Source organism: Ascidia mentula, chromosome 6 (assembly GCF_947561715.1).
Source record: "Ascidia mentula chromosome 6, kaAscMent1.1, whole genome shotgun sequence".
Lineage (NCBI taxonomy): Eukaryota > Metazoa > Chordata > Ascidiacea > Phlebobranchia > Ascidiidae > Ascidia > Ascidia mentula.
Window position 1 is genome coordinate 5117346 of NC_138571.1, and position 25001 is coordinate 5142346.

Genomic DNA, 25001 nt, shown 5'->3' on the forward strand with positions numbered 1-25001 from the left:
TATGGATCACTTCCGTACGCATAAAAATAAAAATCCGAAATTGTGTTCGTTATTTCCGTTGCTCTTAAAGCAAGTTGGTCCCACATCGAATTTATGTTTGGATATGGAAATACAAATTGAGAAAGAAATAATAAGAATTATTTAAACAATATAATGAAACGTTACAAGCCAAACACCGAACACCAAACACTAGAAACAAAGAAAACAAAATGTTATTCACATTACTATCAGGTTAGTTTCAGAAAAAAAATAGGGCAGAAAAAAATGGTGTAAATATAAAACGTTATTAAACCAAAGCCTACCATCCACAGTGGTCAAAGGATAATCGTTGTTGAATATTTCATGAAGATTTCCTCCGTATTTGGTCATAAATCCACATTCAGTTTGATATTGTAGAAAAGTAAGATTTCCACTGACATCAAGAGGTATGTGATTGGGAACATGACGTATCATGACGTCATCTTCCTGATGTGGATTTTTGTTAAAAAGTAACAAAAATCTTTTCGATAGTTACTGACAACAACAACCATAGTCCAGCCATATCTGAAGTTAAATGTAGGCTTTGCTTTTGTGATCCCAACTTGTGCAAGTTTCTACCTTTGCGCTTGTGCACCAGTGTAAATTGGTTACTGCATTTGCTCCAACTCCTGCAGCCCAGTAGTAACACCACGAGAAAAGCATACATAGGTTTATGTTTTAATATATAGAGTATATATATACATAATTCAGTGCAAAAAAAGTAGATCAAAATAATGTAAAATATTTCGTAGACTAAAAGAAGGTCAATTCGACACGAGGTTTGTACATTTATTGGGTACCTTGAAATATTGTCTCATTCCCTTCTGTATCCAAAAACCAGTTGTTGTCAAACTTTGCACCGTAATCTAAAGTATTTCGGTTATTAGTTGCAGACAATCTATCCATCCCCTGCCGCCGTCATATCACAATAGACCTGATATGTACAAAATTGTTTGGAAACATTGAATCGAAACAAATACAATGCAATAAAAAAGGAAGCTGATTTTGCAAAATTTGTGTGATGATAACTGGCGGGATTTTTACCTCAATTGGTTGAATTATGTATGTTCCATCAGAATATCCAGTATCCACGAGTTTTATACAAGATTTTGCAGGATTAAGAAAAGTTCCTAATTGTGGATTATTTCCATCAAAGCTTGCGTTTGCCGTAATACCAATCGCCATGGTTATTAACATGTTTACTATCAGAATTAACGTTATTTGCATTTATAGTTATTAGGTCCAAGAACATCAGAAAAATCCAAGGTTTTGTCGACAACTTGCCCGTTGTGTTGTAGTTGGAGGTTGCCATAACAGCATATGTTTTATCGGTTATAGTTCGGTCTTCTGTCGCCAATGTTGTGGATTCGAGTGACGAAGTTGTCGTTAGGGTTGGATTACTTAGGAACACATTTAGTGTTACAAAATGTAAATAATGATAACAGCTGCTATTGAAATTACTTGCCTCTTCCGTTTTCTTCATTCTAAAACGAAAAAGGAAAAATCAACAACTGGTAAATGGCATAGATGCTACGAAAATACAAATTAATGGTACCTGTTCAAGTTTGGGAATTCCCAGATAAATGCACAAACCAATCAACACCATATGTAACGGACAGAACTGAGTATGATTTCTGTGGGTGCACTCATGCGCGGAAACTTATTTTGTGTTTGGGTTGTGCGCGTGCTTGTAATGTTGAGTTAGTGTATCCATTGCAATCTAGTTATTTCTACGTTATTTTAATGCCTTCTTGGCTGTGATAAGTTGCATTCTATTTGAATAAGGTGGAGCCGTGTAGGCATTTAGTTTTAAATCGTGTTTATTCTAGTTTTATTTATCTGTTTGCTGTGAAACTGCAAATTGGAATAAAAGGTTGAGAATTGCACGCATATAAAAAAGTACACGGCAATTAAGGATCTGTATCCTACATTGAATTTAAAACTGAAGTCAAAACTGCATTGTTTTGAGTTACGTCTGTGATCTGTTCACATTGTGACGTAATACGCAACGTGCATAGTTGATTGGAATGGATGAAGCAGGCGAGGAGCCCAATGTTTCTAAGGAACTGTTTAAAATACTGGACGTTGTGCGCTCGGGAAATGGTTCTGTAGGGAGATCAAACGCTTCAACAAACTGTGGTTCCTTTGGAAAAAGTTTGCGTTCCAACAGCTCGCGTGCACGTAGACTTGTTGATGAAAAATCACTGGCACTAAAGTATGCTCAGGAACAAGTTGCCATTGAGGAAGAAAAACTGCTTGTTGAAGCTGAACAACGTCGTTTAACGTTGGAAGATGAACAACGTCGTTTAACGTTGGAAGATGAACAACGTCGTTTAACTATGGAATCTATGCGTCGACGTATAGAACTTGAAGGTAAAATAAAGAGCTTTGAATTGAAAAAGCAAATGGCTAAAGCCAGGGAAGAGGTAGCACAGGCCACACTGGCTGCTGAACATGTCAGTGAGAGTTGCTCTTCATCAGAATCTTTGTCTGATATTGCGTTAGATGGTACACCAGCAAAAAGGTTGCCAATGAAACGTTTGACGTGCTTGACCAAGGCTTTCGATGAGCGGCGTGACGGAAAAGTTTCGGTTCATGATGTTTCGCCAACATCACCTTTTCTACTAGGAAGACCACATGTTAATGCTGCATCTATAAATGTTCGTGCTGATCACGAATCACCACTTGTTGCATCAAACTCGTTGGGTCCACTGTTAGAATTGGACGAGGCGCATAAAGATTTGCCACCGTCTCGGAGGGAAACTGGTATTTTGCCTCCAACCGATACTGATATTCCAGGCAAAGGAAGAAACGCTGACGTGGAATATGGGACTCTTGATCAAAGCCCTATGAACCAACCTCTTGGACCTGCAGTATCAGGTACTAGACCGACTTCAGATATGGTGTTTTTGCTGAAATGATCAAACAAAGTTTTAATTTGCCACGCTTGACCATAGAGAAGTTTGATGGTGACCCGTACAACTATCACAAATTCCTGAATGACTTTGATCGTCAGATCAATCAAACGAACCTAAGTAACTCTGAAAAACTTAGTTACCTTTGTGAATTTTGCACTGGACGTGCAAGGTCTAACATTGTGGAATGCAAAAGTTTGCCATCTGATATGGGCTATTCTGAAGCATTGAAAATACTACACCATCGTCATGGACGAATTGAATTGGTGGTTCGGGCACATATGGACAAACTGATTGGAAGGAACCAGCTGCGAGAAAATGACTTTCGAGGTTTGCAAATGTTTCGTGCACAGGCAGCCGAAAGTTACAAATTGTTTGGAAGATGGAGTTGCCGCTACACGCTGGACTTGCCACAGAATTTGGAGGCTGTGGCTCAGAGAATGCCACCGGATTATATTGCACAGTTTATTACAAAGTGTTCGAAACTTAGACTCAAAGGAATATCTCCAACGTTCCAGACTTTGCTTAATTTCTTGGAAGTTAAGTGTGAAGACATTCTGTCGCCGATGATGAAATACCTTGTGCGGGACACTCAAAAGACAAAGGTTAGGAACCAGTTTGGTAAACAATCTCAAAGTGTGTTTAATACGGTTGTAGCGAACACGGAGTCTGATGGACATCATTGTAAAGTGTTGGTGGAATGTCGAGATTGCGGTGGACGACATAGCTTAAAGGATTGCAAGTCATTTATAGGACGGTCCCTCAAGGAGAAATACCAGTTGGCCCGTCGTTGCAGACTGTGCTTTAAGTGCCTTGGGGCTGGACACTACATTGATGCATGTCCATCTGAAGAGACATGCCAAGTAAAAGGTTGTAGCAAGTCGCATCATACACTGCTACATTGGAGCAAGATTAACAATGCATTGGGACAGTCACAGAAGGGGCGAAGCTCCATTGACCCAGATACGGTAAATGGGGTCGGTGTTGTTGCTTCAACGTCTACTGCTCGATCATTTAATGTGCGATTGAAAGTTGTGCCCGTCAAGGTACGTACTGTTACATCGGATAAATGTGTACTTACATATGCATTTTTGGATAATGGTGCGAATACGACCCTGTGCTCTTCTCGCCTAATGGATAAGCTTGGGCTTAGTGGCAGGTTGAATCCTTTGTCTATTGAAACTATAGCAGGGACGCATAAGATTGATAGTTGTTGTGTGACTCTTTCTGTTCATGGTGTGGGACAACACGCTGATGTCGCCTATGACCTAACTGATGTTAGGGTTGTTCCGAAATTACCCAGCTTGGCTGGGAGCATTCCTGTTGGCGAAGACAGTTTAAGATACCCACATATTAGCCATTTAGACTTACCTGTGGTTCGAGATGGTGGGGTTGATTTATTGCTGGCAGCTGATCTGCCTGAAGTTCATGAATATACAGAGATTATCCATGGAGGTCATGGAGAACCTGATGCATTACATACACCACTGGGATGGTGTCTGTTTGGTACAGAACGCACCAGGGGAAAGCCTCAAGCATCAGTAAATTTTGTACAGACTAGCTGTAATCAGTGTGGTCAACTTGATGAAATATTTGGACGAGACTTCATGGATCAGGGAGGTCATAAGCCCACATACTCATTGGAGGACAAGCGGGCTCTTGCTGTGATGGAAAGCACGGCCACTTTGGTGGATGGACATTACCAAATGAGCCTGCCCTGGAAGTCTGATAACCTAAAGCTGCCGTACAATAGAAATATGGCAGAGAGGAGACTAAAGAACCTTATGCGTCGCTTACAGAATGACGAGAAGCTTTGTGAGCAATATAAGAAGAAGATTGCCAATTACATTGAAAACGGATTTGCTCGTCGGATTCCGGATGAATGTCTGAAGCGTACTGATAAAACGTGGTATATTCCTCATCATGCCACTGGGAAGAAGTTTCGCATTGTATTTGACTGTGCAGCAACGTTCAAAGGAACATCTCTTAATGACAATCTGTTTCACGGCCCTGATTTGACCAACTCTCTTGTTGGTGTGCTTTTACGCTTTCGCCAAGACCCTGTGGCAATTATAGCGGATATTAAAGCCATGTTTCATCAGGTTAGAGTCCTGCCTGTGGATTGTGACTCTTTGCGGTTTCTTTGGTGGCCTGCAGGTGATTTCACAAAGCCACCAGTTGATTATCAAATGATGGTCCACCTGTTTGGGGCAACAAGTTCTCCCAGCTGTGCAAGTTTTGCATTGAAAAAGACCGTGTCGGATAACAGCCATCTTGTTGGTGAAGATGCTGCAAAGAGTGTTTCAAACAATTTTTATGTGGATGATTGGCTGGTGTCAGTCACTTCTACGAAGCAAGCAATTACCTTGGTAAGGGACGTTACCACAATATTGGATATGGGGGGTTTTCATTTGACTAAATTTGTGAGCAATTCTTCAGAGGTTCTTGAGTCACTTCCTGGCTCAAACCACAATATTTCCTTCCTTGATTTAGACTTTGAACACCAGTTAGTTGGTCGTACACTGGGTGTCCGATGGGACATAGTTAAGGATTCTTTTGGGTTTAGAGTAAACATATCACCCAAGCCATATACCCGTAGGGGGGTTTTGTCAATGATGAGTCAAGTGTACGACCCCTTAGGTTTCATTCAGCCTTTTCTTCTGCCCATGCGGTGCCTTCTGCAGGGTCTTTGTAACTTAAGTTTAGGATGGGATGACCCCCTTCCTTCAGATGCATTAGTGCACTGGGAAGAGTGGCTTAGACAATTGCCTCTGTTGGAGCACCTGCACATTCCTCGTTGTTTAAGGCCACCTTTAGGGTTTACTTCTGTACAATTACATTGCTTTGGGGATGCTAGTAATTTAGGATATGGTGCAGTGTGCTACCTTCGATTTGTTGACTCGGTTGGTCATGTCAGTATTTCATTAGTTTGCGGCAAAAACCGAGTCACTCCCTTAAAGCCCGTTACCGTTCCGCGGCTTGAGTTGGTAGCCGCTGTTATTACGGCGAAGCTCGGTGCTATGGTGGTGCGCGAGTTGGATTACGTCATCGACAACGTGATGTTTTGGACCGATTCGTTGACCGTGTTGCACTATATCCACAACACTTCAACAAGGTTTCAGACATTTGTCGCCAACCGTCTTGCTGTGATTCATGAGTTGACGAAGCCTTCACAGTGGCATCACGTTGGTACCAAGGATAACCCGGCGGATATTGCTTCGCGTGGTGTAATGCCGAAAGAATACAGTAATGTACGGACGTGGTTTGAAGGACCGGAGTTCTTGCAGAAGGAGGCGAAATTTTGACCAAGCCGGCCGAATTTGGAAATTGGTTTATTGCAGGACGATTTGGAGATAAAGAGGCAGCGGCGTGTGTATGTCACGATTGCGTCTCCCGATGTGCTGCATCTTTTGCTGCTTCGCTATTCGTGTTTCAAAAGGCTACAGAGGGCGGTCGCGTGGTTGCTGCGTTTTAAACGGTGGATAATTTGGAAATTCTCTCGCCGAGAGGATAGAAGACCAACATTTGAAGTTGAGGGACTTACAACCCACGAGATAACAAATGCGACACTGAGCATTGTTCGACTTGTGCAACGAAAGTCATTTCCGGAGGATGTAAGATGTTTGTTGAACTATGAGAGTTTTGCAGAAGCTTTGCACCATACTACTACACCCAATTACAAATCTAATTTGTGTCCTCTCAACCCGTGTCGCGTTAAGGATGTACTGTATGTTGGAGGACGATTGCAACGAGCGAATTTGGACCAAGAACGTATGCATCAAATCATCATGCCGTATCGGCACCATGTCACCGAATTGCTAGTCATGGACTGCCACATTAGAGAAGGACATTGTGGGGTGCTACATGTTCTTGCTTCTCTAAGACTCAAGTACTGGATAATTAAAGGACATTCCGCGGTGAGAAGTGTTTTGCGGAAATGCCTTTTGTGCAAATTAAGGAGCGCCAAACCCGGGACGCAGATATTGGGGCAGGTGCCTCTGGAGCGAGTTACAATTGGAAAACCTCCGTTTTCAAGTACTGGTGTAGATTATATGGGGCCTCTCTTTGTGAAGCTTGGAAGAAGTCAAGTTAAACGCTACGTTTGTGTTTTTACGTGTTTATGCACAAGGGCAGTGCATTTGGAAGTGTCTCCGTTACTGGATACCTCGGCGTTTATTAACGCATATCGTCGTTTCACTTGTCGCCGTGGTGTCCCGACTGATATGTTTAGCGACAATGGAACAAATTTTGTCGGCGCAGAGCAGGAGCTTCGGGAAAGAATCAGTCAATGGAATCAACATCATGTCCATTCAAGTTTGCTGCAAGTTGGGACGAATTGGCATTTTAACCCACCAGCGGCCAGTCATCAGGGAGGAATATGGGAGAGAATCATCCGGTCAGTTCGACGGATTCTGTGCGCTTTGCTTGGGAGCACTTCTTTGACCGATGATACCTTAACGACCTTAATAAGTGAGGTAGAACGTATACTGAACAATCGTCCGCTAACATCAGTTAGTGACGATGCCAAGGATTTGAAGGCTCTCACACCAAATGGGTTGTTGATCAATTCGCTTCATCCTTCCCTCTCTCCTGGAGTTTTTTGCAAGGCAGATGGGTATCGTCGATCCTGGCGCATGGCGCAGATGTTGGCTGATCGGTTTTGGGAGCGCTGGATGCGCGAATATATGCCTTTGCTCCAGGTGCGTCAGAAGTGGATGCATCCTTCGCGAAACCTTGCTGTTGGAGATTTAGTTTTAATTGCTGATAACCAGACACCACGCGGTGATTGGCCAAAAGGAATGATTGAAGAGGTCTTCCCCGACAAGGAAGGATCTGTTCGCAGAGTGTGTGTTCGTACTGCGCGTGCTGTATTCAAACGCGATGTACGTAAGATTTGTCTCCTGGAGGTAGCATGACTTGTGTGTGGTGTTGTTTAGTGTTTGTTCTGCCGTTTTATTGATAAATAATTATGTGGTCATTATTTAGGGGTCGGAATGTAACGGACAGAACTGAGTATGATTTCTGTGGGTGCACTCATGCGCGGAAACTTATTTTGTGTTTGGGTTGTGCGCGTGCTTGTAATGTTGAGTTAGTGTATCCATTGCAATCTAGTTATTTCTACGTTATTTTAATGCCTTCTTGGCTGTGATAAGTTGCATTCTATTTGAATAAGGTGGAGCCGTGTAGGCATTTAGTTTTAAATCGTGTTTATTCTAGTTTTATTTATCTGTTTGCTGTGAAACTGCAAATTGGAACAAAAGGTTGAGAATTGCACGCATATAAAAAAGTACACGGCAATTAAGGATCTGTATCCTACACCATAACTGAGAGCACAAGAAGGGCAATTATAAGGAATAGAAGTGGATGCCAAACACTACGAGATGTTTTTTTTTTCTGACACTATTGTAAACACTTTGAATAAATTAAACCATTATGTTTTACATTATTACCACAAGGAATATGATTGGAGGTATTTCAAAGATTGTATCACAGCGCAGGTAGTTATTCAATTTTTAAAAATCAACTCGAAGCCGTTTAAATAAACATTAGAAATACCTGGTTTGACTTTGTTGGAAATTATTTGTTTCCATTTTTGCTTGGTGCAAATTTCCAACGATTCGTAAACTGCTGATTCGTCTTCGTGCATCACGGACGAATTATCTTCTTCTTTCTCATCAATAATCAAACCCATTTGTTGTTTCTGCTTTGCAACAGATTGTTCTGGCAAACTACATGTAAAGCCTGTACATAGATTTTGCAAAAGAGTTTTTTTTCTTGGAGGGAGAAAGGCAGGATGCTGTTAACCACATGTAGTGAAATTGCGAGTGGTAATATATTTTATGACTGGATTTTGATCTTCGTTCAGCTTGAAAGTCTTTGGTAAATACTCTAAAGAATTATAAGAGCTGATCGACTTTCACTTTAGGTGTGTCAACACTTTTCTTCTGCAGAGTTATTTTAAGTATCACTGTGGTTAATACGGCCCGAAAACCATAAAACTTTTACTGAATTTCTGTGTTGCCAACAAGATCAAAGCATTGAGTTGTTTGTCCAAGTTCTTCAAATATTATGTCTGATGAAACAATTCTGGGATTGCATAACGAATTGCGAAATATTTCTGAATGCATGAATGGAACAAATTATCCCATAGAATCTTTTCTTGCAAACCAAAAACATTTGTTTTTTACTCATAGTTATGTCTATTAGCCATGCTTTGGGTAATACTGTGATGTTTTATAACAGCTGGTGATATTTCACATCAAATGTGTCAGTTTTAACTGGTGGTACTTGTAACAGTTGTAATTTGCAACGTAAAATCCACACAGTCTGGGACGAGCCAACTGCCACATTAGATATTACCCAGAGGACAGTCAAGTCGTAAATGCCCAACACGACCACAGCCGTAGCATTTACGGCTCCTGGGATCGAATGGATGATCTAGGCGGCGCAGCTACGCGCGTTTTAGTTCGTTGAATTCGGCCTGTATTGCCGCGATTGTGGCTTCGGAATGTTGTTTGGTTCGCATCTAAATTTTTTCAATTGATGTAATACCGCCCCCATTCCAGGTTTTCGCGATGACCTCGAAAGCGGCTGGGCTATGCAAGTCTAAGACGACTTTAACGGCTGCAACACACCTTCGCTCGTACTCGATTGATGCCTGAATGGTATCGGCCAAACGTCGGGCCTATAGCTCTCATATTAGCGTGATAATACTTCATTTGTTAGGACAGCCTACTAATTGCTGCTGTTCGCAATATTACCGAGTTCTAGAAGGCGTAAACGAATGAGCTTCCAGTTTTTCTAGGCCTTTGCACGTGATTTATAAGTCTTAGGCGCTGTCATTCTGAGCATCCGAAACTGGTCTCATGGCGCAAGGCACGTTTCTATGTAGTCGATTTTATAGAAGTTTGCCCCCCCTTCCGATATTTCCCATTTCATACCGTCGTTAATGACTGCGGGATTGGGCGGCGACCCCTTACCACCAAACACAACCTTAGACATCAAAAATATCTTCCCCCTAACGCTTTCCCCCTAATGCGGAAAAGGCCCCCACCCTGCATAATGACTCACCACTGAAGCCAAAATACTTTACACTTGTTTCACTAAATGAGCATCTTGCTTTAATAAAACGCAAGAAAAACAAATCCCAAAACATACAAAACAAAACGCCTTCATGTACGTCAAGGGAAATCAGCAAAAACCGATCAAATGATCAACGACATTCAACTTGACATGTTCGCCAACATGTTGGGAGTGATGTTATGTTTGTTGGTTGTTGCTTATCACTATGTGGCGGTAAACAATGAGAAGCTTAAATCGGAATGACATTTTCTTTATATATTTTGATAATATAGATGAAGCTTTTCCATAAAAAAATTTTTGCAACTACAAGACTATCGAAAAATGCCTTTTTGAAATGATTACAAGTTGTGGGATAAATCCACGATGACCAGTCTTGTGCAATAATATTGCCTCGAGAAAATCATAAAAACACTAAATTTAATGTACCTTCTGCGAGGCACATGGGAGGTGTTTGGGAAAGGCAAATTCGGACAGTCAGAAGTGTTCTTGGGCCTACGTTAATGCTATTTTGAGATTAGAAAAACAAGAAGTGGAAAATATAGTCAATTCCCGACCACTGGAAGTTAAATTTGTCAGTGAAGCTGGGGTACTCGAACCTATTATTCCGAATCATATACGTGCTATAAAATAGAAGTAGCTACCACCACACCCATGTGTTTTTCAAAAACTGATCAGTCCTTTAAGCGACGCTGGAGAGTTCAGTTTATGCTCAACCAGTTCTGGTCTCGGTGGCGGAGAGAGTACATCCAGACTCTTCAAGTTCGTCCAAAGTGGCAACAGACAACTCCCAACTTGTGAATGCAGCGCACCGGATCTTGAGGCTGCAGTGCGACTTATTTTTTTCGCCATTTTTCTGTTTTACGCATCACTTGTTATTTGTTTCGCTTCATTACTTTCTTATTATTTCTTTGGTTTTCATTTTCAAGGGCAACATCTGTGCATATAAACGCGACCTTTTCCTCTTTATTTCGTTTCGTAAACGTTTGAAGGATATTGCTTCTGTATTTTTGTTATCAACTGCAGGTGACGTGTGTTTATTTTCTAATAATATCGTAAAGATATTTCATGTGTTTTATTTTCATTATTCAGTCACTTCATCTCTCAATAATAATACAAACAGTTTGGTGAAGAGATTTGTGCTTTAAGAAGCAGACTGCCGTTGATTGAAAGCAGTGATTTTTTATTCATCTCCTGTGGCAGGCTGCCTTTCGGTTGTGCTGCGCTGTTGCCATATAGACTTATGCATCTGCGCGAAATAGCCCGCTTCTTGCCAAACACTGTGGCATTCGAAATGCATTAATTTGGGTATGAAGTCCCCCAACATTGACATGCTCCTATGTTGTCGATTTGAAGTGTAAAACACATGCACTTTACACAAATGATTTTTGTAAGAAAACATTCCTGTCACTCGGTTGGCCAAAAAAGTAAACACCACGTACTTTCCATATAATCAGTCAAATTAAATTAGATTAACATCAATTTCCCATAATCGCACTTCAACAAAATAACAACCCGTAATTAATGCCATGTTCACCACTGGTAATTAAGTGTTAACTTCTGACAAATTAGCGATAGAAAATCATAATGGTTGAGTTGAGATCCCTCAAAGAATGGGCGAAATCAAGGGGAGATGTTTCGTCCAGAATAGTTCCAGGCAATCCATTCCAATCTACGTAAAATTTCATGTCACTGTTTTGTCTTTTGTAGAGTAGCAAAGCATTAAATGCTAACGACATGAACACGAAAGACGCCATATCACCCCGCAAGCAACGGGGTAGATAAACGCACCAACCGCAATTACGTCCAACGCGACAATAAACAATGGGACGAAGCGCTGTCGGCAGTTGTGGCTTCGTGCAACGCGAGCCGACATGAAAGCACGGGGGTATCCCCTCACTTGCTACTTACAGGACACGAACTGCGCCCACCCGCCGAACACAATAGACGACGGAATGTTAACGAAATCAAGGAAGGTGACATCGTTCTGTTGGAGAAACCGGTAGTTCCGCCAGGTGAGTGCCAAAAGTTCATAAGACCGAACAAAGGTTCTTTCAAAGTTATTAACCAACACGACTTGGTGAATTACCTTATCGAAGGCGAAAACGAAAACAGCGGGCACAGGCAAACCTGTCTTTTCATGAAACAGAACGCCGAAGCTCGGGCTGCACGACACAACTTTGTTATATAAACACCGCAAAGTGACACTTCCTGACGGTTTACTCGCAGTCGGTAAGCAATGTTAAAATTTAACTGAGGATACGATGGCGCAGAAACCTTTAAAAATTTTGAAATCAATTAAATCTATTACTTTTTATAACAATGACGAACCATCGTGTGAGATATGTTGTCAGATTTAAATCACTCAATGTCAAAAGTAATTAAGTGTTGTGTTTTATGTTCTTGGTGATGTTCTGGGAGGTGTTATAGGCGCGTTTGCAACAACTTCTCGTTGAACGGAACTTCTGTTTTACATCAGATCATTTCGCAGATCAGGCTGGTGAGTGTGTTATTTTTGGTCAGCTTAAAGGTGGTGGGAGTACATTGTGTTTTTGGTTTAATTAGAAACCGCGTCAGTTCCGGTGTCTCGCTGTAGCGTTCCGCTAGTCTGTTGAATGCAAGTGTTTGTTATGTTCTGTGTGCTGGGTAAAGGTATAAGTGGAATTATTGATTGCGTTTACAAGACTTTTTTCGATGAAAACACGGGAAGTACAGGTGTGACGTATGAGGTACCGATCAGCCAATAAACGTGTATAACACGTAACAATGTTGCCGTGTACAAACAGCAGCTATGATTTAATCATGCAATAGTTACTGCAACCAGATGAAATTCAATGTTTTGTTGAATAAATAATTATCTGTAAAATTAAGCTTATAGTTTTCTTTTCTGAGTGGTTGGATAAAATTCTATTGCGAAACGTATGCGAGGCAAAGTAACACATTATCACTTTGATGATATGGTTATTGGCTTTAAAATATTCACACAGAGACGGGATTCGTTTTTCTAAACGAAACTTGGTTTTGCTGTAAGTTTCTTGTTTACTTGTAGCGTATAGTCTGTTGTTGATTGTAGCAATGACGTTAAGGTGTTACTTGCAAGCTTTCCTCCTTTGTTATCTGCAGTGCACGGATCAATGCATTTCGTTGACAGGTAAGCTGCGTTCTAAATTTACTTTCCAAAATTTCATGTTCCTGCATACAAGTCTATTAAGCCTACGTTATCACTAAATATTATTAAACTTCTGTTATAAATATTTCGTTTCCACAGCAACGTGTGACACAAAGTTATCAGATTTAAATCACTCAATTTCAAAAGTAATCTGCCCACCTAACTGCTGGAAACAATATTCGGATTTGTGTGGAAGTGATGATTACGCCTCTGGTCCCCTTTGTCTGGCTGCAATGCATGCAGGACTGATGGATAGTAAGTTGCATTTACAGTATATTTAATGGATTCTATTTTATTTGATCTTTAACCAAATATTTGAGACAACGGAGGCTACTTTGAAGTATACAAAAGCGATCCAATACATGAATATAAAGGATTGGAGAGGAACGGAGTGAAAAGCAAGCGTTGTTCGTTTGCAAGATGGTCGTACACATTTGAAAGTAAGCTATGCTCCGGATGGCGTTTTTTATATTTACTATTGTTTTATTTATATAAAATAGTGAAATGCAGCACAACAGGAAACACCGAGTTTTCTGTAACTGATGTATTTTGTCCACCTGGTTGTTCGTCCAACTACGTCTGTGGAACAAATTCGTACAACAAGAATTCATCGGTTTGTGCCTCTGCCATTCACGCTGGAATGTTGTCGCGTAAGTTGTTGTAGTTAACACTTTGTGGTTTGTTCGAATCCACCATGAGTATTTTCAGGAAGTGGAGGATACGTGACGCTTTATTCAAGAAGTGGAAAACACTCATTTATTGGTTCGACCAAGGGTGGTGTAACCAGCAAATCGTGCGGTTTCTCAAATCGATACTTTTCGTTTTCTCGTAAGTAAACAAAAAGCCTTGTAGCAGTTAAATGAAGATTGATGCTGAAAAGTAGTAAACAATGAATTAACGCTTGCTTACCAATCAATATTTCAGATGAAGATTGTTTGAGAACTTGTTCTAACAACGGTGAATGTTTGTCTGGAGTTAACGATCAACATTGTTCTTGCAACCCCGGGTTGATCGGGTCAGACTGTGAAATAGGTAAGAAATTGCCCTCAAAACTGTCATACTATGTATAAAGAAAAATTTGCCCGGTAAATCGCAAAAGACTTGCATATGGAAGGCAAATTTAAGCATATACTACATCTCACACTGGTTCTGGCGCTATTTTATTCTTAGCTGGCGTAAACCAACAAGAAACGAATGTTTGCATTTTATGTAATAATGTATTTCATGTTAAGCAACGCAAACTACACCGGAGATGGTACTGAATGTTGTAAGTTTAACGTCGTTTTTACAATATTAAAATACAGGGATTTCAACCTCCGGTCCACGAACCGGTTTGAGTTTGTAACCGATCAGTAGAAAAAGAGAAAAATTGATGTCATTAGTTTGAGGATGCCACATGCTGCAAATGACGGCTAGATAAAGTTGCCTCGCGTTCGTACATGTAAATAACAACTAAATACAGACTAAATAAAACCCACTTTTAAACAACATATCCTCTGTGTGTCCTGCATGAGCCGTGAAGTCCTCTTCCCTGGAAGTAAGAATGCAAATTCATATCACGAAACTTGTTTCTTTTTAGATTCAGATTTCTGTGCTCAAAATCCTGGTATTTGCCAGAACAGAGGAACATGCATTGACACAAAAACCTCCTACAATTGTTCATGTACCTACGGGTACAGCGGATCACATTGCGAAAAAGGTAAGATTTTTTAGTTTTCGTGTTTTGTTTTTTTTGATGAAAAGCCTACAATTTATTAACACTGATCATTGTCTTTAAAACTTAGGCTCGTTTCCAACCTCCTGTAAGGACGCATTACAAAACGGCATTAACGAGAGCGGAGTCTACAATTTAACATCTCCTCAACCTTTCCAGGGGTTTTGCGACATGGATGGTGGAGGTTGGCTGGTAAGTTTGCCTCTCGAGGCTGGAAGTGCATCATAAATGCAATGGTTGACAAGCGTTCGATGTTTGTTAACATGACAAGTTATTGTCTGAACATCTTAGCTTGGCTATGATAATTACCAGGTGTTCCAGCGTCGTTATGATGGATCTGTTAGTTTCAATAGATATTGGGTGGATTACAAGAACGGGTTTGGGAATTTATCAACAGAATTCTGGATGGGTTTGTATTTATGCCTACCAAGCAAACATTTCAACACGCTACGAAACGACCTAAGTCATTATAACAGTATCAGTGAATCCTATGTAATTACAGAATGAAAAAAAACTAGATCGATTTAAAACCAAAAGCCTTTGGCATGCTGACGATTACGCAGCGTATCAATATGTTTATATGTTAAAATTGATGTAAACATCCACTATCTGTCCAGTCCGCAGATCGCTTTGTCAATTTTTAAATGTAAGCATATCAGTAAATCAAATTTAAATTCTAGCGTATTCAGCAATACTGTTACAAGACAACCAACAAATTTAATCAGGTTTGGAGAAACTGCATCAAATCACCAGTGCGTCCACTAGATGTCGCCTTCGAGTTGATCTTGGGAATATTTCCGGAGGTCAAGGTTTTGCCGAGTATAAGTAAGACTATGACGTGGTTAAGCTTTTTAACTAGATGTTATTGTTCAACGATAACTCACCTGATACTGCAAGGTCGCCGCAGCCAATAAAATCTTATTGCAAACGGCATCAATGGGATACCCCGTCAAATTCCGAAATTCGGGATACAAGTTTAAAGCAACACACAATATTCTTGTTGTGTTCCAATAACGCATTTATTTGTTTCAGAATAATTATAAAACAAAACGTTTAGATACCGAACACACATAGGGATGTTAATCAATTCGTAACCACCCCACATCTTCGCTCAGGTTTGCGCGATCGCTTGGTCGCGGATTGCCGGGACCAAGCTCATTGGGACTCGGATTGATTCAAACGCGACCTTTTTGCGCTTAGAGAGTGTGGCTGCAGAACTAAATTAAACATTATGACGTTGTTGTTTTCAGTAATTTCAGCATTGGCAATGAAGGAAGTTCCTACAGAATTACTATATCCGGATATTCGGGGAATATAGGAGATTCCATGGTTGACGCCAAATACAGTCTAAACGGGATGAGATTTACAACTCCTGACAGAGACAATGACAAGTGAGTAATAATGATAGGCTGCATTGTGTTTGATTATATTTCTGTTTTACTGGCTAATCGAATTGTTTGGAAAAAATGAAATGCATTTTCCCAAATAGTTGATTTTTTGTTGCTAATAGTTTGTTGCTAACGCTGCCAGGCATACTATTTGTGATTAAAAGCTCTTCTGGCAAAAGAAACACTTGTTTGTTCGACGTTTCGGTTGTTATACAACAAACCTTCATCAGGATAATGAAGTAAAAACGCCCACACGGTGATAAATATTCACGCGCACATAAAGCAAAAACAGGCAAAAAAGGCGAAAGAAACAACACAAGCTAGGAAGAGGGGAGGGGGGGGACACCAATAATAGAAAATGCGCGTCAACAGAAATGGTTACCCAATCTCCTTTCTGCGACAAAATCCTGCATCCCTGCCTAAGTGCAACAAAAGTCCCACCGCTGGTGTGGTTGTTCTCCTATATTTTCCAGGACTTTGAGAGACCTTAAAGAGACTGCTGGAGGACTTTTCCATCCTGGTGTACGAGCGTCCTGCGGTTACACTACGCTCCTTGGTATCGCATCCTAAAGATCGCGCTGGTGGTACGCTAGATGCTAGAGGGGTAATATACCGCATTCCATGTGGAGGGTGTGAGAAGGTGTACATTGGTGAGACGGGTCGCGCCCTACGAACACGTCTAAAGGAACATCAACGGGATGTTGGCAAGCCCAATAAGGTGGCAGGGACGGCATTGTCGCAACATGTTGCAGAAACAGGACACACGGTTAATTTTGAGAACACAATAATTCTGGACCGGGAAAAGGACAGGTACAAGAGGATGTTTATCGAGTCTGTTCATATAAACGCACATGGGTTCGCACTTAATGATAAGAGGGAAACCTTCTTTCCACCCGTTTATCGCAATTTGATAAACGGTCTGCACGACATGCCCCCTGGTTGAACGTGATGGTCTTGCGCACCTCGAGGCGCTATGCTTTAGACCTCGGTTTCGTCCTGTTGACGCGCATTTTCTATTATTGGTGTTCCCCCCCTCCCCTCTTCCTAGCTTGTGTTGTTTCTTTCGCCTTTTTTGCCTTTTTTTGCTTTATGCGCGCGTGAATATTTATCACCGTGTGGGCGTTTTTACTTCATTATCCTGATGAAGGTTTGTTGTATAACAACCGAAACGTCGAACAAACAAGTTTTTCTTTTGCCAGAAGAGCTTTTAATCACAAATAGTTGATTTTTGTTGAGAAAGTTAACCAGATAAATCAGCAATTGTAAAAATCCATTGTTCTAAAGCAGGGGGTTGCAAAAGTTTTATCTGAGTTTAATTAGGTTGTAATTCAGAGTTATTAACAACCGACTTATTTACAATTGCAGCTGGCCAGGAGGTAATTGTGCTCGTGGTGGAGCTTGGTGGCATCGTTTTTGTTCACGTGTCCGCCTCAATGGTCTGTGGTCGAAAAATTCTACTAAACGCAACGCTATGAGTTGGTATGAATGGAAAAAATCATATGGTGGAATTATCAGGTCAAAGATGAAAGTTAAATGCGAATAAATGTTGGGGAGTTTTAAAGTGTCGAAAATTAACATTGTGTCGTTTGTTACCATGGAGGCATTGTTTTGATTAGGATTTAGTGACAGGCATTGTAAATACTTTCACCTGTTTGAAAAATGCTTCAAGTCGTAATTGACACGAAAACCATTATATCAAACCGAACTGATTACACAAATCCTTACAATTTTTGTGTTAATAGCGAAAACTTCACATTTGCATGTATGTTATTATCATGTTATAATTACATTTTGTGTGATTCGGATGACACTACTTCTATTGAATTATGTCAACGTCTCTAATAATTATTAGCAACATATTCCGTTTTATCATCCCTTGTATATATTGTCGTTCTTGTAATATCGCATGCAACCGTTTCCATGCTTTATGTTGATAATCCATGAGTATTTGTAAATATAAGAACTTATTCATCAGATTTGACTATTGAAGAAAGAATGTTTTTCAGGTTGACACGTTGCAAGTTTTCAAAAACCCGTTTATTTTCCTTCTGTATCGCCCTGACATTACAACCCTTACTGATTTGCTAATATTCTTACGTTTATTAATTGCTTTCCATTCCTGGTAATCAGATTGTTAGTTGGGTTGGTCAAGTCGCACACTGAGCACGACTCTTGAAAAGGACATTTTATCGGTGATCGTAGAATGCGGGTGTCCAAAACGCGAGAAATTTCGCTTTATAACAGCCATTGTTGTTTGAAAGATAATTGCTTGGGTCCTCTTAATCCATGGTTACGCCGTACAGGCATCAATAACGACCAACCAGTTATAACCCATGAAATTTGTGACGCGGTCGACATGAACATGGTTCCATGGCTTCTCGGTCTGCATCCATGGATATACGGAAGCCTTCGTCATCATGTTTTTATGTTTGGCAGATAAAACACTCCTAAATGCAGAATATCGTAGTTTAGTTGGAACAAAGATGAGACCCGAAATAAAATCCTCCGGAATATTGAACTTAATTTTTTATATATTTTATTTGACACGATTGGACAAATTTGTCGGCCACTTCAGTGCAACGGAGGATTATATACTTGCAGTATTTACTAAACTTTTCGCTTACATGGAGAAAGATTTTCGTGTTCAATCTTTTAACCAAGAGATAGCTACAATTATCTTTCGCTAATGAATCAACTCGATATCGACTTCAAAAAGAAACAGCAGGGCAACAAACAGAAGCTTTTCCCTGGTTTTTGGAGTTTTGTGTCGTGACCTCAGTTGTGCTGCCAACGTTCTATAGGATGTTAATGATGATAAAATGGGGCTATTTTTGGTATCTGAATAGTTGCGTATGCAAGAGTTTGTGTGCAAGCAGAGGATTACGAGAAGAAGCAACTCATAAGTTCTCTAACATTCGCGATTCGTCATTCGCCCGTTTATTTTAAAGCGAGAAAATAAATTCACCTGACAACCAGGAGCAAGATACGAAAAGATTTGTGTGTAATATTTCATTTGAATATCACTGTACATGCGAAACTTGTATATTTTAGCGGCTTTTGCCCCCGTATTCAATTCAATTTAGAAGTTAGGTTTTCCACATATTTATTTCATCTCAATTCAGTGTCATCCATTGGTATTCAGATAAAACACACTTGCTTTAAATTGCATCGGGTTTAACTGCGTTATATTCCGTTACCAACCCGAACACACGGATCAATGTGAGCCAGAATTTAAAACCAGAATAAATGCAGGTTTTCACGAACTCTGGTAAACGAGCGCACCCACTAAAATATTTAAACCGACTTTCATTGAATAGATTTTGATTCGCCGTGTTTGCGTACAAACCCTGTTTACATGACCAAGTCGACTTCAGAATCAAGTCGACTCGTAACCGGGTCACGTGATTTTCAATTCGACGCGCGAAAACGACGAATTTACATGGGGCTTTCAAGTCAGTTTAAGTTAAGCTGTCTCGGCCTGACAGGCTGTTAATTCAGACTCTGCACTAAATAAATCATCAATATTTCTAATCTAAGCATGCAGAAAAAAGTTTTTGGCAGTTAGTTTACGCCTTTAAAGGCTTGCTGCAAAGTGGTCCTTGAATATAATGCGAGTTTACTTTATCAGATATGTAATAGATTTAACTAGAAAGCCTGCTTCAACCCATGCTTTTTTTAATTTCTGATTAAACTAAAAGGCTGTATTTCCCTGGAATGTTTTCACAACAACACCATGGTAAGAGTTTTCAATTGAAAACTGTATGTTTAGTTGTATTAATTGTCTCTGTTCTTCTTCACAGGATCCTTTTCAGAAGCTGTCTAATCCCATGTACAATTGGGTGTCAAAAAAGGCTGGATGGAATGTTTCAAAGCAGCCCAATGTTGATTAATTTGAAACAAATATACAGAAGATGTATATCTCAAGGAGTTTAAAGGCACAATCGAAATAATTCTAGACAACACCTCGTTGGCATCGCTTTACTCTTATGTGAAAGAAGGTGCAGTGCGGATTATTGCAACAGGAAAAAAAATGTGTCGAGATGAGCTTGAAATGTGGCATGGCAAGAGAATAGATTCGCGGGTCAAGAGCGCGAACAAAGAGTGGGCCACGAACATCTCAGACCACAAACTCGAACGCTATTGTCGCACGAGATCATTGCAGAAGAGCTTGACTTATGCCTAAACGCGACATATTTCTCTTTTCGAGGGATTTTTTACCAACAGGTATTTGGCACTGCGATTTGTGATTGCCAATGTGGTAATGAAGACAATTGAAAACAAGGCTCTTGCAACATTTTCACATCCTCCACGTTTTTGGAGACATTAAGTTGATGATACGTTTTGCATTATCGATATTTCGGTCCTCCAGTCCTTCCTTGCCCACCTGAACGCCATTGAGGACTCTATAAAGTTCACTTTAGAGAAATAATTTGGTAACAAACTACCATTTTTGGACGTGGAATTATACCGGAACGTGGACGGCAAAATTTGGCACTTGAATATCTCGCCGAAGATCGGCCGTCACACAAAAAGATACAACACTCCGCAGTGCCAGAAGATCAGACTATTGAACAACAAAATGCCTGGCATTAACAGAAACATTATATGTACAGACGTAGTCCTTAAAAATGAAAAACTAAAGAAATAATAACACAAAAGTAATGGAGTGAAACAAATGACAAATGACGCGTAAAACAGAAAAAAGGCGTTGAAAGAAAGTCGCACTGCAGCATTAAGATCCCTTGCTGCAGTGACATGGCTCCTCGAAAATGTCCTGTCACATGTATTTTTATGTCAAAGGCTCCACATTTGCATCACGTTCGAATCAACGAGTCAACGACCTTATTGGGAACGTCTTGTTCCTTGTCTACGACGTTTATCTAAATATTTTCATTCTGCTAATGGAAGGCTTTGCACAATTCAGACTATTTGCCAGCATAGTATTTGAGGACTTTCTACGGTATAACTGTAGACTTTGCTCGCAACAACGAAAATTGTACCGAAGTCAAACATTAAATAATCTCTCAAATCTCCGCATACTTGTAAAACAAACTGTTATAAACAATTTTTACTTAGATTCGTTTGAACTGCGGTCAACTCGCTATTGCATAACGAAGCTGCATGTGGGGAAAACCCTTTAATGGAAGCTGGTTTGATGAGAACTTGTCCTCGTATTCTATGGGTCGTGGAGTGTTTGACGGACGCCACTTCTATTGCAAAATTCACAATTTCGTTTATAATCAGTTTCACTTTTATCCTTTCAGGATATAATTGAGAGATATCACGAACCCGCTTCACACATCTATGTAAACAAGGCAAGTGTCTCATTGATTTGCCGTTTAGTCAATTTAGTCAATTTAGTGGAGTTATTTGCGTCGATTTTTGGGATTTCACGAAAATGTGCTGCTAGAAACCATCTACAAATTGTAATGAGATTGGTTGATATATGTTACATTTTACTAAACAATGTATTTGATAAGCAAAATGGAGACAATAATATAATTTGCGTAAGCTGCAGCTGGTGTGACTATCAAACGACTTTGCCGACCAAACGGCCAAGCAAAGACTTCCACTTTATCATATGATTATAGTGACACGGGTCTCACGACACTATTGGTTGAGCATTGCTTGGCTATTGTGTTTCCACCGTGTTTTCTCCTTAAGGTTTCACCTTGTTTGGTGCCCAACAAACCTGCACTGATGAGACCTTATTGGTCGAAATAGTGGTCATGTGTATGCAGCTTATACAAATTCGAATATTACCGAAAGGTAGTGAGAAGCATTAACTACAGGACGGTGTGCATTTCTGACAAATGTATATCGGAGTGACGAGTTTTGCACATTAGTTGTAAATTAAGTTCCTAAATTCTTTGAAATTTAAACATTAGAAGGCACCTGTTGTACAGAATTTTACGAGTGCGAACAATGCGTGAGAACCGCTTACATTTATTGCACAACTACTTTCTGTTTTCTCTTTGTGTTTTAACGTACATTCATTTTACAACTTGTTGGTAATCCTGTTCTCGGTATTTAAATTATCCTACAAACATGGCCGGTTGTGGTGTTACACTGCTTGCCTGAATGTAGAGAAGAACCAAATATAATAATTCATTATTTTTAACTTTAATTCGTATTAATTTTTGTAGACGTTCCCACATTCCAACCACTTGTGCGTCCAGCAAAATGGGTAACTGACACGTTTGTTGAAATTGGGCGAATCATAGAGATTTCCATTGCTCAAAAATTTTATTAGAAAAGCCAAAGCTTATGTGCTGCTATACATTATATGCAATCGTTTCGAACACGACTGAATCCATCATCAGTGCAATTTAAGAATGAGCTGCAAACCAAGAGAGTCTTCATTTCGCAAAAAAGTTTTAAGGAACACATTCAACTGCATCCTGGAAGACGAAAATTCAATTGGTGTATATTTTGTGTTGCCCGACTTGTCCATTTTCAGTTTTATGTCATTCACCATTTGTTTCGACAACTTGTACGCGTGATGGTGAATTTTTTGGGATGAGTAAATGTATTGTTTACAAGAACGCACCTGGCATCGTCAAAAAGCGATTACCTTCCTGTGATAATGCACAGATTCATATTTTTTGGGGAGTAAATAAGACTGTAATTGATCCTATAAATTTTATGGAAAATTGCCAGGAAAATGATCAGCTGGACAAAAAAGCAATTGAAAAGTTTATCCTTGTTAAATCATTCGAAGAACCCGTGGATTCATTACGACCATCAGCACCATAAAAATGCCATTGTGTAACTTTCACCACCACATTCAAACATCAAAAATAATAAAACGAACCAACATTCAGAGGCCTACCAGGAGTTTGGAATAGCGCCTTGTCGAAACAGTTTGACTTTAAATTGTCAAAAACAAACATGTTCTTTTAAAAAGTGCAGCTACGGCACACCTAGCACTGTCACGGCAAACCAGAGTTTGATTGCAGTGAGCATACCTTGCTTTATGTTATTCATAACAGATGATATAAAACAAAAACATGAACATTTATGGAATGTTTGGTATTACGTAACACAGAAACTGTACCACAAATCATAAATGATGATTGCCTCCTCTTGGCAAAACAATTTAAATTTAAATTATTAAAAAAATCGGTGATTTGGAACTAATATTGGTTTTGTGGTAATGTTCAAGAATTTAATTCCAATGAAAAATAACCTGGTTTATCGGTTTCACTTGGTTCAGTAAACAGAATTGTTGACTTTCCAACGGATCGTTGTTACACAGCGGGTGGCACAGACCATTGTGCAAAATGAACTTTCAGATTTTTATAGGGTAGGGACGTAAAAGTTTATAACGTGAATACAAAAGTGTTAAAAAAAACAAATGGTTTTCACCTTCTCTTTTTCTTCTTCCCAGGGCTGATATAAAATGATTTTGAGCTACCTTGACCTCAGAGGGGCAAAGTTGGCAACATTGTAAATTATAAAACCATTTATATGGATATACCTCAGTCTATTATCTGATTCTTTTTACATTTGGTGGTAAAGCAAGTATAAAACTACCTGTAACTAAGAGGAATTCTGTCAGATTTTAGATCGCCTTATTGGCTTTATTTGGCAAAGAATGCATTAAAATTTGATGACACTATTTAAATTTCGTTTATATGCACAGGGTGCGGATATCTGTTGGCGGTTTGTTAGCTTCGAGAAAGTGATAGTAATTAAAAATGTGCTTTGAAAAGGGCTTCAAATACTAAAACGCTAGTCAAGATTTTACCAGGCATATTTTGAACTGTGCTGTTAGAGGCGTTGTTAAGAATAAGGATGTTTAATTTTAAACGTATTGCTGCTATTTCGCCAATGTTTGTATCAGGTATTTAGCGTTTAAGGGGGGATAAGGGTAAAGTAGTCGCGACGTTTTGTGACACCATTTTTCACGGTGGTGTCAAAATTTCACTCATATGTTTATTTATTACAACGTCAACAATATGCCTACATATGCGTTGACTTTGATGCAATTGCAGAATATTTAAATGCTCATTCATTAATATTACCTCTCAAAATGGCCAATGCTTATGTTGAAGAAAATCCTTACGAAAGTTTTGATGAAGTGATGGCAAAGAATACAGGTAAATGTTTGTCAAAATCGCCTATTGCTGATGTTTAAAAGATATTTCGTGTTTATTCAAACAACAGCAAAGAATTTTACAACTTTGCAACCGAAAGCAAAGGAGAATGAATACATGACAAGTGTATCCCCGTATGTTAATCAAAATCAAAAGAAGAGTGTAAAGGCGAAAGGCAAGTAATGTCGCATAAGATCTCGAAAGCGTAGTCAGGACTAATAGCATGTGACGGAAATGCACATGTACTTGATTATATCTTCTGGTTGAAACGGGCTTTACTGGCGATCTCATATTGATTTCTGGGTTGTAGTAACATCGCATACCAATGCACTGTCGACAGGTGAAAGTGAATGTGACAATTATGTACAATCACCACGGACTGGCGGAACCAACTGTCGTACTCTTTACATATCAAACTTTAGCGGTCTGCGCAACGGCAACAAATTAAGTTTGTGATAAACGTGACTGCGTAATCTCTTTTTATATCAAACATAATTATCTCAGTTAATTCACGCTAGGCAACGAAGAAGCAGCACATTACATAAACAAATCTTAAAACTCAAACGTCCGCTTTATCTAATAAAATGGCGTAAGTGTGATACCATCGTAAAACAATCC

At 39.7% G+C, this 25001-nt stretch overlaps 1 protein-coding gene across 1 annotated transcript in view; it reads left to right on the plus strand.

Annotated features, from left to right (window-relative positions):
- Positions 1-25001, plus strand: part of LOC145906967 (uncharacterized) — a 65960-nt gene that overhangs the window by 22366 nt on the left and 18593 nt on the right. The gene's annotated exons all lie outside the window — the stretch shown is intronic.